At 36.6% G+C, this 17,021-nt stretch overlaps 1 protein-coding gene and 1 non-coding gene across 3 annotated transcripts in view; one reads left to right on the forward strand and one right to left on the reverse strand.

Moving 5' to 3' along the window:
• GRID2 (glutamate ionotropic receptor delta type subunit 2) overlaps positions 1-17,021 on the forward strand; it is a 1,342,883-nt gene that overhangs the window by 872,904 nt on the left and 452,958 nt on the right. The window lies entirely within an intron of this gene.
• LOC132426380 (U6 spliceosomal RNA) lies at positions 9,890-9,996 on the reverse strand. Its single transcript, XR_009519674.1, has one exon. It is a non-coding gene; the product is annotated as a U6 spliceosomal RNA (small nuclear RNA).

The following is a 17,021-nucleotide window of genomic DNA, read 5'->3' on the forward strand; positions in this document are numbered from 1 at the left end:
AGATATTTAGGCACTAATATTAGCTTTTAAACAGTGGCAAAATCGTCTTTATTTTTATTTGAACTTAAGCTTTCTAATGAAACAAGCTATAGAGGAGATATTTGTAAACTTTAGACTGAAAACTATCTTGTGTATATCAGATTTAAATCATTTACCTTAAGCATGACATCTGGGAGAAATAAGCTTCATGGTTTCTGTGTCATACAATTTATCTTCCTAGAGATATGCCTAGGTTTATTCTGATTAATTTTTCTGAGTCCCACACAAGGAGTTATGCTTAAGTTTGAATACTATAAAAATTCTTTAATAAAATTAAAATTACATAAATTCTTGGTAGTTTGTTCAGAATTCCATTTTGCCAGTTCTCTTATTGCAGCTCTTCAAATCTCATTTGGGTTTTAGGTATCATTGTCAAATCAGAAACTAGAAAACTAAGGTGTACATCTGCCTACAGTTGGTACATATAGAAACAAGTTTCAATTTACAAAAAAAAAAAATCAATTTACAGCAGTTAGAGGCCAGGTGCTCTCTTCTTCTTATAAGATTTAGGAAAGCTCTCCATTTAATTATTCTTAACTTTCTAATCTTATCTATCAAACTATGCTGTGAATATGCTGAAGAACCACTTTATCAAGTGAGTGGAAAGTGATTAAATTAGAAACTGTGGGACTTCCCTGGTGGTCCAGTGGTTAAGACTTCGCCTTCCAATGCAGGGGTGGTGGGTTCGATCCCTGGTCGGGGAGCTGGGATCCCACATGCCTCATGGTGAAGAAGCCAAAACATAAAACAGAAGCAATACTGTAACAAATTCAATAAAGACTTTTAAAATGGTCCACATCAAAAAAAAAATCTTAAAAAAAAAATTAGAAACTGTGCAAGGTACCCATTCCATAGAAGGCTAACTAAAATGTAGTCTGTAACACTGTTGGCTATAGGAGAGAAAAAAAACAATATCATCTCTAGTAACACTTCATAAGCCATCTGTGTTCTTTTATATATCCAGAACAATACCACCATTATCTTTCATATCTTTGATACACACACACACTCCACACCCTGAAGGGTTGGGCTATGGCCAAAGCTGTACCAAACCTGGCATCTCTCATATCAATCCCATAGACTCCATGGTCCAATAATGGACATGTCACCCAAGGTATATCAACCAAAATCCTTTCTCAGGGTTTTTATAAGGGAAACTTGTAGGAAAGTTTCCTCTTGATCCTGGGGTTAAAGAATAAGAAGTCCAGAGATGCCTGCAGTCCTGGTTCTTGGAGATAACCAGAGTGACAGAATAACGCCAATACTCAAATGGAAAGTAAGAGGCATAGAGAGAGATTGCAGACAGTGTTTTGAATTCTTGAAGGATCCAATTCTCCCTAGTTAGAATTGGGTTTTCCATAGTCTGCAACTAATAGAGTCTTGACTACCTCCTTATCATATAATGCTATTTAATTCATTTGGCAGGAAGTTTGTAATTTAATCTAGTATGGATAAAAGGAGTTCTTTTAAATCCATTTCCAGGAACGTCCCTGGAAATTCTACCATTATAAGTGATGTTTAGATCTCAAGTGTTCCACCAATCAATTATAATAACTATAATATTAGGAAAGTTTATTAAGCTCTAACTAGGTATTCTTGACTGTTGTAATTCTCACAAAAACTATATGAGGTAGATGGCTTTAATGCATGTATATTTCACACATATGAAATACAGAGTTTAATTAACTTCCCTGTAAAAGTAATAGGCTTAGTGACCAAACTTAAATCTGTTTGTGTGTTCTTAACTCCTCCACTACCTTGCCTCTCTTCTGGCATGCCAACTGTGTGCCAGTAATGGTCTGAATAGTATAGATGCAGGGAGAACAAGACATAGTCTCTGCTTCACAAAGTGTATAGTTTAACATATAGTCTAGTGGGGGATATAGGCAAATCATAGACAGTCTTCAACACTGTCTCAGTTTTCTCAGGCTATCATAACAAAATAACATAGGCTACGTGGCTTAAATAACAGAAATTTATTTTTTCACAGTTTTGGAGGCTGAGAAGATCAAGGTGCCAACAGAGTTGGTGTCTGGTCCGAGCTCTCCTCTTTGGTTGCAGATGACTGACTTCTCATTGAGTGGGAAATGAGATAGAGGAGAGATGTTCCTGTCATACAGCATTCACATCTATTCAAGCTGGTTGCTAGCTTATTCTCCAATCCCTGAGAATCTAGTGGTATCTCTAGATTTTTCTGTAGTGAGGTCTGTTGGTTACTGTCTGTGGCCTTTAAAGTGGGATCTAAGATAACCCCAGGCAAGAGGCATTCTGTCTTCTATATGGCTTATATCTAATCCATGGAACTCTTCTTTGTGGAGAAAGAGAGCTCTCCGGTGTCTCTTCTTGTAAGGACATTAATCCTGTCAGATCAGGGCCCCACTCTGATTTCACTTAACCTTTATCAACTCCTCCCAGAATCTATCTCAAAATACAGTCACATTGGGACTTGGGGGTTTACCATATGAATTTTGGGGGGATACAAACATTCAGCTTATTTAAAAAGGGGGGAAGGTAAATTCACTAAAGGGTAGGGTAAACCCAAGACTTTATAGGAACTACATCATAAGCTCAAATAAGGCCTCCCATAATAATTTTGGTTAAATGAAAATAGATTTTGATAAAGTATAGATTTCATACATTTCTGCCACCTCTTGCATGTTGTATTTTACTTAGCATAGGCTAGGAGGATCACAGAAGATGTAATTATGCAAATGAATACATAGAATAAGTAAGGGTCAACGACTTACTAAACTATAGCCAGATACCTACATTTATTTTTATTTATTTATTTGCGGTATGCGGGCCTCTCACCGTTGTGGCCTCTCCCGTTGCAGAGCACAGGCTCCGGACACGCAGGCTCAACGGCCATGGCTCACGGGCCCAGCCGCTCCGCGGCATGTGGGATCTTCCCGGACTGGGGCACAAACCCGTGTCGCCTGCATCAGCAGGTGGACTCTCAACCACTGCGCCACCAGGGAAGCCCAAACGACTTATTTTATTTTATTTTTTTGCGGTACGCGGGCCTCTCACTGTTGAGGCCTCTCCCGTTGTGGAGCGCAGGCTCAGCGGCCATGGCTCACGGGCCCAGCCGCTCCGCGGCATGTGGGATCTTCCCAGACTGGGGCACGAACCCGTGTCCCCTGCATCGGCAGGTGGACTGTCAACCACTGCGCCACCAAGGAAACCCCAGATACCTAAATTGATGTTGGTACCTTGGCTGGAAAAATATAAAATCAATGAGCCAAAGCACACCCATCTCAGAGAGCTGAATTAGAACAAGAAGAAAGAAAGGGCTTTTGTATGATTCTGGGAGCCTGTGCTGTGTTAAATTGATGGAGAGCTGAATGACTGGTTCTCCCTTTCCTGCACCTATTTTCAACTGATGAGGGGAAATACAAGTTTTATGCCTGAACATCATAAAATTATGATAATGGTGGAATCTATTTCCTGAAATCATCTCTCTACAGATATATAATTTTGAAATCAAGAAGAAAAATTATCATGTCAGTATCTTTGAATTCTGGGTCCTATCCAGACATAATTCAGGATAATTTTAGTCAATGCTAGGAAGCCTCTAGAATACCCATGTCTAGAATAAAATTATGGTCAGCCTAATTCAGCAGTTCTTAAGCTTTTTGCACAGTACAGTCGCCTGAGGAGCTGGTAAAAATACCTGGTTCCTGCTTCCTGCCCCAAATCAAATAAATCAGAGTTTCTGGGGATAGGACCTGGCATTTTAAAAAGCTTCCTAAAATATTTTACTGTGCAGGGAACTACTAGCCTAATGTTGAGAAGCCACAACCTAAGGTAGCAACCAGTTAAATGCCTTGCTCTAAAATTAGAAGGCCCAGCCTGTGTAGACCAAAGTATTCTTATTAGCCAATGCTTGAGTATAGAAATTTCACCTAAAGGTGGTCATATCTCACTGAAGAGTCATCACAGCCAATCATTAGTCAAATGGAATCAAACATTGTTGAGTGGCAACTGAAGATCGAAGGCCACAGTTGGGGAGTGGCTTAGGGAAGTGTCATTTTCTGAGACCAGATGGTGATTAAAGACATTCAGCCTGGCTTTCTGTTTGTAAGCTCCACTGAGGTGATAAATTTTTCTAAGTCTTCCTTGAAAAACTAATTGGGGGATCTTGGTCGTAAGCAGCACTCAGGTAGGAAATTTAACTGCAATTTAGAAACTTTAGAATCAAGTATCCCTTCAGGGACTCAAGTCTGTATAAAAGGAAGTCCTGTTCTCTCTTGGACACATGGGCAGTGATGAAGAGGACCACATCCCAGGCTGCCTGTCAGCACACTGCCAAGTAGGGAGGAAAATTTGTTGTTATCATTTGATGTGGATGACTCATTTTCTTTTCCAAGCATTGAGATTTGCATATGACTTCTATAACCCTTTAGGAATGACTCTGCCATAATCAGCTTCTGTCCAATAATAAGGTAGCACAGTAGGACACTGAAGTGTTCAGATTTTGTTTGTTTGTTTTTGCCAGTAAGCAAGTAGAGCCATTAAATCCCTCTGAGCAAGTAAGTTACATGCATACAGCAGTATCTAAGGAACTTCCCTCTATAGAAAGATGTAGTTGGAGAAGGAGAAAGAATAGGCAAAGAGATCAGCTAGAAAACCTGGTAATAACTATTCTGAGGCAGTGAGGACCTAAACTATCTAAAAACACACACACACACAATGGAGGCTGCAGGGTTTGTGTTTTTTTTAATAGAAATGTAACAGGATGGTAAATTGAAAAGTTTTTTGTGGTATCATGATACAATACATGTGACACTCCAAAATGGATACAATGCCAAAATGAAAAATTGTCAAAGGAAGGTACAATCAATGCTTATACTCTTCTTAAATGCCTGCTCACATAGAAGATAAAAGCATGCTGGAAGTTAGAGACATTTTGGAGAAGATTTCTTTGGATAGAGCTGTTGCTGTTCTATGAGTCCTTCTACTGCACATCCCACCCACCCTACTCCCACGGAGAAGAGTTGAAGAAGTTTTCAGCCTTCACCTCAGCCGAGAGAGAGGGTAAGGAAGGAAAGAGGGAAGGAAGTCTAATTAGAAAATGTAATATGTATTTCCTGCAGGATGGAAGACATGGAGGCCTAGTGGCTGATTCATGCCCCTTAAACATGAGTAACTATTTAACTAACATTTAGAGCTGATTGAAGTAGAAATTGATGCTACATTGTGTAATTTGAATCCTCAGTGTTTATAGGGCAAATTATACATGTGCCCTGTGTAGTAGATATAAGCCAGACAGAAGATAGAATATCTCTTGTCTGAGTCATCTTAGGTCCCATTCTGAAGGCCAATTATAGGAACAAACAAACCTCACTAGAGAGAATTCTCTAGCGAATCTGGAAGTACCACTGGATTCCAGGGATTGGGGAAGAAGCTAGCAACCAGCTAGAGTAGATATGAAATCTGTGACAGGAACACCCATGAAAATGCATGTGTTAGGAGGAGAAAGGATAAGTGCCATGGTTTCTAAAGATCCATGAAAGTTGCAAATGCAGGACCAAGAATAATAATACCCTTTTCTTTCTCTTCTGCTCTCCTGTGCTCCGACTCTGAGGGAGGCAGAAATCCCAGTTGAAAAACTAAGAGAGCAGAAATCACAGAACAGCTGGTCTGGGAAGGAGAAAAAAGTCAACTATATTTCCCCAGCTAAAAATTCCCCACCTGCAAGATGGGGGAGGAGAGAAGCCCCAATATCTAACCAGGGTCAGAGTTTGAATTTTTACTAAGGCTAGAGATTTTTAAATCACTGAATTAAGAATGTGACCAATGTTCCTTTATTGCTTAAGAATAAACACAAGAGTCATAGGGCCTGTCAGAATTTTTTTCCAAGAATAAGGGAAAATTAAGCCTGCAGAATAAATTTTAAAGGATTGTGAGGCACAAAAAAATAAGGTTATTTTTAATTGTATTTTATGAGTGTTGCCAATGTAATCTAATATTTATAAAACTCAAAGTTAAGAATGACCGAGAAAGGCACAGAGTAATAATCACATTTCATACATTTGCAGTATCTATATTTAATAATTTCATATATATTCTCTTATTTGATCCTAAATATCCTGAAGATAGGACAGAAATATATATATTTTTTCCATTTTACAGAAGAATAACCTGAAGATCATGTTAACAAGTGGTTTATCTAAGGTATTAACACGTGTTAGAGTAGGTATTGAAGTTAAGACCAGAATCCAGATATACTGTCTCTAAATCTTACCCAAGGGCACAGCTCCTTAGGTAAGAAGTAACCTTTGAAATTTCCCTAAAAGCTGTTTCCATTAATTCACTGAGTAAAAGTTACTGATCATCTTCCATGTACCAGGCATTATTGGGGATTCATTATGGAAGAAATCAGAAAATTCCACTGCTCTCATAGAACTTCCATCCTAATACAGGGAAACAGACAATAAACAAATAGAACAGACAAATAAAATGTTATGTCAGGTGGCAAATTCTGTGAAAATATTCATAAAGCAGGGTATGAAGGATAGCAAGGGTTAAGAGTGGGAGTTCCTGTATGTTTTGTAGGCCATAAGGCCTGAGAGAGGAGTGCACTTACAAATAACCAAAGACACTATGACAAGAGCAGGGTCAGCAAAGGAGGATGGTAGGAAATGATGCTCTAGCAGTGCAAGGAGGCGGTGGGGGGGGGGGGTCGGCGGGAAGGGGGGCGAGGTTTGAGGAGAAGACCATATAGTACCTTCTAAGACCTGGTAAGGAATTTGATTTCACTATGAATACAGTGGGAAGCCACTCAAATGGCTTCAACAGAGGACTGATTTTGCCTAACTTACCTTTTTTTTGTTTTGTTTTGTTTTTTCAAAAAACAGACATTCTGGCTTATATGTAAAAAATAGACTCTAACAGGCAACGGTGGGGATAGGAAGACCAGTATGGGTGCTACTAATAGTCCAGGCAACAGCTAGGGTGGTGGTGGAGGTGTCGGGAAGTGTTGACTCTCTACAGTTTTGATTTGGCAGGCAGTCCTCAGGCAGCCTCAACGTGTATTTCCTTAGGTTATGTTTGTGCAATTTATAACAAAAGATGTCTATAACAAAAACGTTTACTCTCCATGCCCAAGGGTTCTTCACTTCCTTTGTTGGGAAACATGAAATCCTTCAGGTCATTGCCATTTAAAATAATCCTTGACCATCCGATGTAGCTCGCCTTCACCCGTAGCAGAGTCCTCTGTCACTAAATGCTACTCTATACTATTTATGCTGTTTTCTTTATACTACTTACTGTAAGTTGTGATTGTAGATTTATTTATGTGCTTATGTGGCCATTGCTCATTTCTCTCACTAGACTTTAAGCCCTCAGAAGGCAAGGTCTATTTATGTTTTGTTCATTTTTGCATACTGAGGGCCTAGTCTACAACTTATACAAAGTAGTTACTCAAAAATATAATTTGAATTGATGAATAAAAATAATATCACCTTATATTTTCCTTGTAAGGTATCCCAGTCATCTTTTTCTTTCTCTATTTATATCAAAAAGCTAAGGAAAATATCTGATTTCAATTTTAAAAATTCCTTTTTTTTAAAGGAAAAAAGAGACCATCTTGCCCCTCCCCCTACTCATTAACAACTACATTGATTACATACTGTGGTAGGCAGAATGGTGGCCCCTCAAACATGTCCACACCCTAATCCTCAGTATTTTGAATATGTTACATTGCATGAGGAATGTGATAGGGAAAGCAGAATTATACAGAAAAGGGAAACTAATGTAGCAGGTGGAATTAGGGCTGCTAATCAGCTGACTTTACAGTGGGGAGATTATCCTGGATTATCCAGGTGGACCCAGTGTAACCACCTGAGCTCTAAAAGGGGAAGAGAGAGTAGACCATGAACTAAGAAATGTGGATGCCAGTCTCAGTTTAAAGCCTGCAAGAGAGTGGGGACCTGAGTCCTACAACTGCAAGAAGCTTAGTTCTGCCAACAACTCATATGAGCAGGAAACAAATTCTCCCCTACACTCCCAAGGAATTACAGAGATATAGACACCTTGGTTTTCTCTCATGAGAAACATACTGGACTTCTGACCTAGAGAACTATAAAATCAATTCATGTTCATTATGCCAACAGTAAAAACTAATAGAATTTCTTGTGTAAGTATTCATTTAGCTGTCTCGCTTGTTAGTTTTTTAACTTCATGTATTTTTGTAATTATTTTGTAACATAATGGCTGATATTATTGGAATATATTTTTACTTTGAAAACTTTCCTCATATTCTTATAAGAACACTGATGTTCTTAAAACCTTGAGTAACACTGATAGTGAATTTTCAAAATCAAACTTTAAATTTAAAGAATGTTCTAGATACAGTTAAATCTTAATGCCATTTGTTTACTAACACGACATTTTCTAACACATCCTATTGCTTTCTTGGTGTTTTTATTGTTGTCTTATTGTTATGGCCTTATTTTATGTTTTCAGTCCTATAATTACTCAGAGCTATAAGACTGGATATGAGGAAATGAGAAAAGTTGAAAGGCAACTTGAATCTGTTTATTACTATAACTACTCAGAAGGATTACTAGCAGATTTAAGAGAAAAGAAGTAAACAATCTTTACAAAAATGAGAATTAGGATAATCCATGAATTTCACTTCACATCACTTCTCATTTTTTATAAGGTTTTAAGTACAATGTAGAATTTTAGGAATGGTCAGAGACAAGCTAACATTCCCCTGAGTGACAGAGACCAGCACCTTAGCTCTTCTGTGTACCAGTAGGAACTAGGGAACTTTGAAGCATATTCAAAGAATTATATTTCTTGGGGAGGAAGTCTGGCCATGCATTCCTGAGGCAGGGTTAACAGAACCTGGAGAAATAAGTTAGCTTTACAGAAAGAGACATTGCCACAAAATCTAGTCTTGAAATTTTATTTTGTTAGTTATTTTTTGTTGAGTTTTTTTTTTTTTACATCTTTATTGGAGTATAATTGCTTTACAATGGTGTGTTAATTTCTGCTTTATAACAAAGTGACTCAGTTATACATATACATATGTTCCCATATCTCTTCCCTCTTGCGTCTCCCTCCCTCCCACCCTCCCTATCCCACTCTAGGTGGTCACAAAGCACCCAGTTGATCTCCCTGTGCTATGCGGCTGCTTCCCACTAGCTATCTATTTTACATTTGGTAGTGTATATATGTCCATGCCACTCTCTCACTTTGTCACAGCTTACCCTTCCCCCTCCCCATATCCTCAAGTCCATTCTCTAGTAGGTCTGTGTCTCTATTCCTGTCTTACCCCTAGGTTCTTCATGACATTTTTTTTTCTTAGATTCCATATATATGTGTTAGCATATGGTATTTGTCTTTCTCTTTCTGACTTACTTCACTCTGTATGACAGACTGTAGGTCCATCCACCTCACTACAAATAACTCAATTTTGTTTCTTTTTATGGCTGAGTAATATTCCATTGTATATATGCGCCACATCTTCTTTATCCATTCATCCAATGACAGACACTTAGGTTGTTTCCATCTTCTGGCTATTGTAAATAGAGCTGCAATGAACATTTTGGTACATGACTCTTTTTGAATTATGGTTTTCTCAGGGTATATGCCCAGTGGTGGGATTGCTGGGTCATATGGTAGTTCTATTTGTAGTTTTTTAAGGAACCTCCATACTGTTCTCCATAGTGGCTGTACCAATTCACATTCCCACTAGCAGTGCAAGAGTGTTCCCTTTTCTCCACACCCTCTCCAGCATTTATTGTTTCTAGATTTTTTGATGATGGCTATTCTGACCGGTGTGAGATGATATCTCATTGTAGTTTTGATTTGCATTTCTCTAATGATTAATGATGTTAAAAATATGGAACGCTTCACGAATTTGCATGTCATCCTTGTGCAGGGGCCATGCTAATCTTCTCTGTATCATTCCAATTTTAGTATATGTGCTGCCGAAGCGAGCACTTGTTAGTTATTTTTTGAAAGAGAAGCCTATTTCACTTCCTGAAGCAAGTGCAGATTGAAAAAATATAATAGCTTTATTGAATTATAAGTCAAGTACCATAATATTTACCCTTTTAAAGTACAAAATTCAGTGGTTTTAGTATATTCACAGTTATTCAACCCTCACCATTATCTATTTTAAGAATATCACCCCAAAAATAAACTCTGTACCCAATAGTAGTCACTCCTCATTTCTCCATTCTCCCAGGCTTTGGCAACCGTTAATCTGTTTTCTCTTTCTGTGGATTTGCCTCTTCTGGACATTTAACATAAATGGAAATATACAATATAAGGACTTTTGTGACTGACGTCTGTCACTTAGCGTTATGTTCTCAAGATTCATCCCTGTTGTAGCATGGATTGGTACTTTGGTACTTCATTCATTTTTATTGGTAAACAATATTCCATTGTCTGGATATACCACATTTGTTTATCCATTATACAGTTTATGAGCATTTGTGTTGTTTCCACTTTTTGGCTATTATGAATAATGATATTATTAACTTCTATGTACAAGCTTTTATGTGATCATATTTTTTTCATTGCTATTCACAAATATCTTGAAGTGGAATTGATCATTCATATGATAACTCTATGTTTAACGTTTTGAGGATTACTGAACTGCTTTCCAGTGTGACTGTACCACTTAGCGTCCTCACCAGCAATGCGTGAGGGTTCCAGTTTCTTCACATCCTTAACAACACTTGTTATTTTCTAATTTTATTAATATTAATATTATAGCAATCCTAGTGGCTGTGAGGTGATATCTGATTATGGTTTTGATTTACATTTTTCTAGTGACTAATGATGACCATCTTTTCATGTGCTTATTGGCCATTTGTACATACTTGAAGAAATATCTATTCAAATCCTTTCACCATTTTTAATTTGGTTTTCTTTTTATTGTTAGGTTATAAAAGTTATTTGTATATACTGAATACAAGTCCCTTATCAGATATAGGATTTGCACATATTTTCCACCAACTGTGGGTTGTCTGTTTACTATCTTGATGGTATCGTTTGTAGCACAAAAGTTTTTAATTTTCATGAAGTCCAGCTTATCTTTTTTTTTTTTTTTTGGTAGCTGGGTAACTTTACCTAACCCAATGTTACTAAGATTTACTCTTAAGATTTCTTCTAATACTTTTATAGTTCAGCTCTTACATTTTAAACAGTGATTCATTTTGATTTAATTTTTGCGTATGTTGTGAAGTAGGGGCCCAATTTTACTCTTTTGCATGTGGATATACACTTGTTCCAACACCAATTGTACCCATTGAATGGTCACGCCATCTTTGTCAAAGTACAATTGACTATAAATGTGGATGCTTACTTCTGGACCCTCAGTTCTATTCTATTGATCTGTATGTCTGTTCTCATCCTAATCCCACAGTATCTTGATTATTGTATGTTTGTAATCAGAGTATGTAAGTCATTCAATTTTGTTCTTCTCAAGATCATTTTGACTACTCTGGGTTCCTTTAATTTCCATGTGAGTTTTAAAGTCAACCTGTCAAATTCTGCAAAACTGGCAGCTAGGATTTTTATAGAGATTATACTGAATCTGTAGATCAAATTGGGGAGTATTCCCATCTTAAAAGTATTAAATCTTCCAATCAATGAACATGAGCTTTCTGTCAATTTATTTAGCTTTTCTTTAATTTCTTTCAACTATGTTTTGTAGTGTTCAGTGTACAAGTCTTACTCTTCTTTCATTTAATGTATTCATGAATATTTTATTCTTTTTGAAGCTATTATAAATGGGATTGTTTTATTATTTTACTTTGGATTGTTTGTTGATCAGATATGAAATATAATTGATTTTTGTATATTGATCTTATATCCTGCAACCTTGCTGAAGCAGATACGGTTTTTTATATGTACTGTATTTGCTGATTTTAAATCAAATATGGAATATTTAATAAAACTTTTACTCCTATGTTTTTTAAAAAGTTTAGACCTTATAATAGTTTCTTTAAGGAACAAAATATTTATTTCATATCTTCTGCTTCCATAACTATGAACAAATATTTTCAGTAAGATACTGTATGAAGCAAAATGGATACAAAAACATACCCCATATGATCCTTGCTCTCCATAAACTTATTATCTGTTAGAAAAGATGATATACACACATAACTGTTTTTATGCAACAGGCCCTATACTTAAGGCATACAAAAAAGTAAGCTATTTTGTTTTTAAGATACATCTACTTGCCCTTCTCTGCATAAAAAGAAACCTCTTATGTTTAGTTTGGCTTCATTTTAACTCAAATTTTTCATTAAATAAGTATCTTATTTTTATATTATTTTTACACATTATTTGATGTGTCTAATAATTTTACTTGCAAAACAGCAATATGACATCACAGTGAAACATAAGTAGAGACATGGCACTAGCAATGTTAGCATGGTTATAAATAGAGGATTAACAATGGATATACTTTATCTTTCTTTTCACTATATTGATTTTTTAAATAGGTTTTAAACTTTAACATATGAAACATAGTTCAATATTATATTATGGCAGAAACTGCAAGACATTTAAGCTATAAACCTTCAGTTGGCTTATTTTTTTAAATAATATCACTTATGGTTCATTGATATTTTAAGTGCTTACTAGCTATTTCTTATGAAAACTTTAAAATATAGTTAGTTTTAAAATATAGTAGTAATTTTAAAATATGTCTATAATGTAGTGATTGTTTATTAGTGTTCTCTAAATTCAGGTATAAATTGAACGTCTTAGCCAAGAATAAATGTGATACTCATACTTTCATTACATGTATTAAAGTGAAGTCACTGCAACTTACCACCACTCCCATCCCCACCTGCACCCCCTTCACACAAGACTTGCCATTCCTACAGTATCTGCTCATCTTTATAACTTTAGTCCCTGTAATAGCTTCTGACATGTGAGTGTTTCCTAAGTGTTTAAGTGAATGAAAAAACAAAGAAAGGAGACATCTACTGAAGTTTTAAGAAAAAAATGGATCACTGTGAAATTGAGGATTAAAAGAAGTTTCCAAAGAGAGTATTAGGCATATAGAGATTCATAAGACTTCCATGGTCAGAAAAGAAAAGAGGGGGCCTTTGAATTGTGAAAGAGTCTATGGAAGTGAGATGGTGATTACATCTGAAGGAAAAGAGCAGATAAATGTGATTGGATTAGACACAGGTGTGGGCTCTATATGGCCCTCCAGCTCAATCTAGTCCCCCCACCACCTGTTTTGTTTTATAAAGTTTTATTGGAACATAGCCACATCCATTTCTTTATGTGTTATCTATGGCTGCTTTTGTGCTATAATGCATGGTTGGGACAGATACCATAGACTGCATGACCCACAAAGCCTAAAATGTTTATGATCTGACCCTTTACAGAAAAGTTTACCAGCCCTTGGATTAGAGCATCCATGAAAGGAAAGCATGGGAAATAACATTAGGGAGTTATGATGCTAGAACACAGAGCATTTAAATGTATAGCTAAAGAATTTGGACCCTATTCGAGGACTGATGTGTATCAGGTTGGTAGATCACCCTGGCAGCAGCACATGAGGTAGATTATAATGAGAGACAACACTCAGGAAGAACAGTCAGCCAACTGCTAAATGTGGGAGATGGTCTGGACATGAACTATGGTGGCAGAAACCAGGACGATGGGGTGATGGTGGTAGAGAGAATGGTAGAAAAGGGCAGATACATAGAGAAATAAATCCTCAAGGAGACTCACTGAGAATGGGAGGAAATGTATTGAAAGAGGGAAATGCCAATAACGATTCCAAGTTTTCAGTAGTAGGTAACTGGAAAAATAATGTTGCTCCTGCTAGAAAGTGAGAAAACCACAGACTATGCTGGCTTTGAAGAAATTCTTTTGACATTTTTAAAGCCATGTTATTTGCTGAGATGAGAAATCTTAATGTCTGGCAGGTAATCATAAACATGGCGCTGGAGCTCAAAGGCAATTGCCGAAGTACCTGTACTGATTTGGGAAGGAGTGGTTAAAACTGAGAATAGATGTGCTCTCTGGGGGAGAACTGGTGATGATAAGGTACAGGGTGGGGGAATAGGTATTAGCCTTAGGAAATGCTTATTCCTAATGGGTATGAGGAAGAAATAGCGACACAGCAAAGGTAGCAAGAGTTTTATAGACAGAGCATAGCATCACCTTATCCAGAAAATTGTTCAAAGAGGAAGGATGCACTTAATTTAGTAATATTTTGTTTGAGGATGTAATGAATGTACAGAGCAGGCTATAAGCAGCTCGTAGTCCACTGGAGAAAACAGAATTTTAAATAGAAAAAGAGAAGGATTCTGACAGGTATTGTAAAAACCTTATTATAAGTCATAGGAAAAGAGAAATAACTTTGCATTAAGAGGTTAACGATTGGTTCATAATGACTCATTGGTGTCTTTAAGGGTGGTTTTTGTGAGCAGAAAAGACCATGTAGGAGTTGATTTGGTTTTAAAATAAATGTACAATTTATTAAGGTTACAAATTTAAAAATCTACTCTCTTATTAAGACTTTAACTTTTTAAGTCTTTAGTCAGTCAGCCTCTCTCTGCTCATTCTTCACCCCCTCCTTCTGTTTTAACAATTACTTTTTTTTGCGGTACGCGGGCCTGTCACTGTTGTGGCCTCTCCCGTTGCGGAGCACAGGCTCCGGACACGCAGGCCCAGCGGCCATGGCTCCCAGGCCCAGCCGCTCTGCGGCACGTGGGATCCTCCCGGACCGGGGCACGAACCCGTGTCCCCTGCATCGGCAGGCTGACTCTCAACCACTGCGCCACCAGGGAAGCCCAACAATTACTTTTAAATATTCGAAAAATATTTGGTGTCACTTAAAAAGTTAATGAAACACCTTTGAATATTATAAACTGCAGTTGTAAGTTAAGTACATTTGTTCACCTTTTTAAAGTACTCTACTTCGGTTATATCATTAACAAAATATCCCAGTATTTGAGTATTCTAATAAATGTATAATTATATGACATCTTAAGTTTGTTTATAATCTCCAATACTATATAACAACTTAATAAAATTTCCACTTTAACATCTAAATTATTCAATTATGTATTACTTCAGTTAGGCACGTTATAAGTACACAAATATTGAACTTTACAGTTCATACATCTAAAATTAATAATATTAATATATCTGATTTTATTCTCTTAAAAATTTTTGTTATTAATTTGATCTCTCTCTAAATTTGAAAAAATCTTATCCATTAAAGTAATAATAAGGTAATTCTAACCAATTTGGGGGATACTGAGCCAAGATAGTAACAGGCTTTTGTTTAGGATTGTATTAAATATACTGAGGTCTAGAAATGATCTTTAACATAACTTTATAAACTGGAAGAACTCATGTGTATAGGTCCCCAATCTAATTATATTGTTTGTAAACCTCCCATACTTTTATAGGACTTGATTGGATTTTACATAATTTTTTGACACCTAAGATATATAAATATTTTTTTCCATTTAACTTTAAAGACCTTTGAACTTGATGGAATCCTTTATTTTTTCATATCCTCTAAGTCCACATAATTACTCTATTAATACTTATTATGTATTAAATTAAGTTAATTCTGAATATACCTCATTGAAACTGTATATTCAGAAAATGTAGAGTCACACTAGAGTCACACTAGATCCAGGGCTCTGTGAGACTTTCTGGGTCAGGACCTTCATATGAGTAAGGCAAGAGCAGAAGATACGACAGAAAAATTAGCTCACATTTTGAAAGGACATTGTATACCAAAGTGCGGAGTTTCGATTTTATCTCATGTGACAGGTTTTGGGGTGTGTGCGTGTGTGTGCGTGTGTGTGTGTGTGTGTGTGTGTGTGTGTGTGTGTGTATGGTTGCTAAGATATATATATTTTGTAAAACATATATTTCAAATACAGTTGACCCTTGAACAATGAGGGTTTGAACTGCGCTGGTTCTCTTACACGCAGATATTTTTCAGTAGTAAATACTGCAGTACTACATGGTCAAGTTGGTTGAATCGGAGGATGTGAAGGAACCACAGATATGGGGCTACCTATAAATTATATTCGGATTAACCCCTGAGTTTTCAAGGGTCGACTGTATACACATCAGAAATAGTTCCTCACATATGAGTCCAATCTCTGTTACTTTCTGTCTTAAAGAATTCTGTTGAATTATGAAACTGATAGGCTGTAAAATAGTGAACTTAACATTAAATAAATTTCCCAAGGAAAATTTGTCTATCTCTTCATTAAGAGTCTGTGTTCTCTTGGTTAAATATACCCCAGTGGTTATAGCCACTGAGGTCTGATGTGGCCAAAAAAAGTCCCTTTCTGATCAATGGTACTTTATTTATACAAAATGATACTTTTTCTCTGGAAACAGACACTGTTTGTATATAATTGGAACTCTCAAGACTTGCCCCAAGTCTCTGCTTAAAATGAGTTACCAATGTCTAACATATCATAATCACCCAGAATTTTATGAAAATTACAAAGCCCTGACTATACAATCAAAATTTCTGAGAATGAAGCCTAGGGATATAATATTTTAATAATGTTAAATTTCTCTAAACTTTGAGACCTATCAGCTTGGGAGATGTGTAAGGGCAGTTAATTCTCGTGGCCTCTGGGAATTGACATAGGGACCCTAGGAGGTCAGTTAATGCTCTGTGATGGTTCACTGTGTGCATTGGGAAGAATTTATATACTACATCTGACTTTCCTGCCTATTGCCTACTTTTTCAAAGTAAGTAAAGCCCCACAAGTAGCTAAATAAGCAGCTTCAGACAATTTAGAAAACACTGAACTGGGAGTTTGGTCACCACTCATCTTTACTGTGCTTTCAGAGAACAGATGAACTCCAGTGGGTTCACAGAATTCATGATCATTTCAGAATTTAATCTCAGGTCATACTTTATACACTGGAGGCACCTAACTCAATCTCTATAATATTTCATGTCATAGAAGTATATTAATGGGTACACTCTGTAGTTC

This window comes from Delphinus delphis, chromosome 5 (assembly GCF_949987515.2).
Source record: "Delphinus delphis chromosome 5, mDelDel1.2, whole genome shotgun sequence".
Taxonomy (NCBI): domain Eukaryota; kingdom Metazoa; phylum Chordata; class Mammalia; order Artiodactyla; family Delphinidae; genus Delphinus; species Delphinus delphis.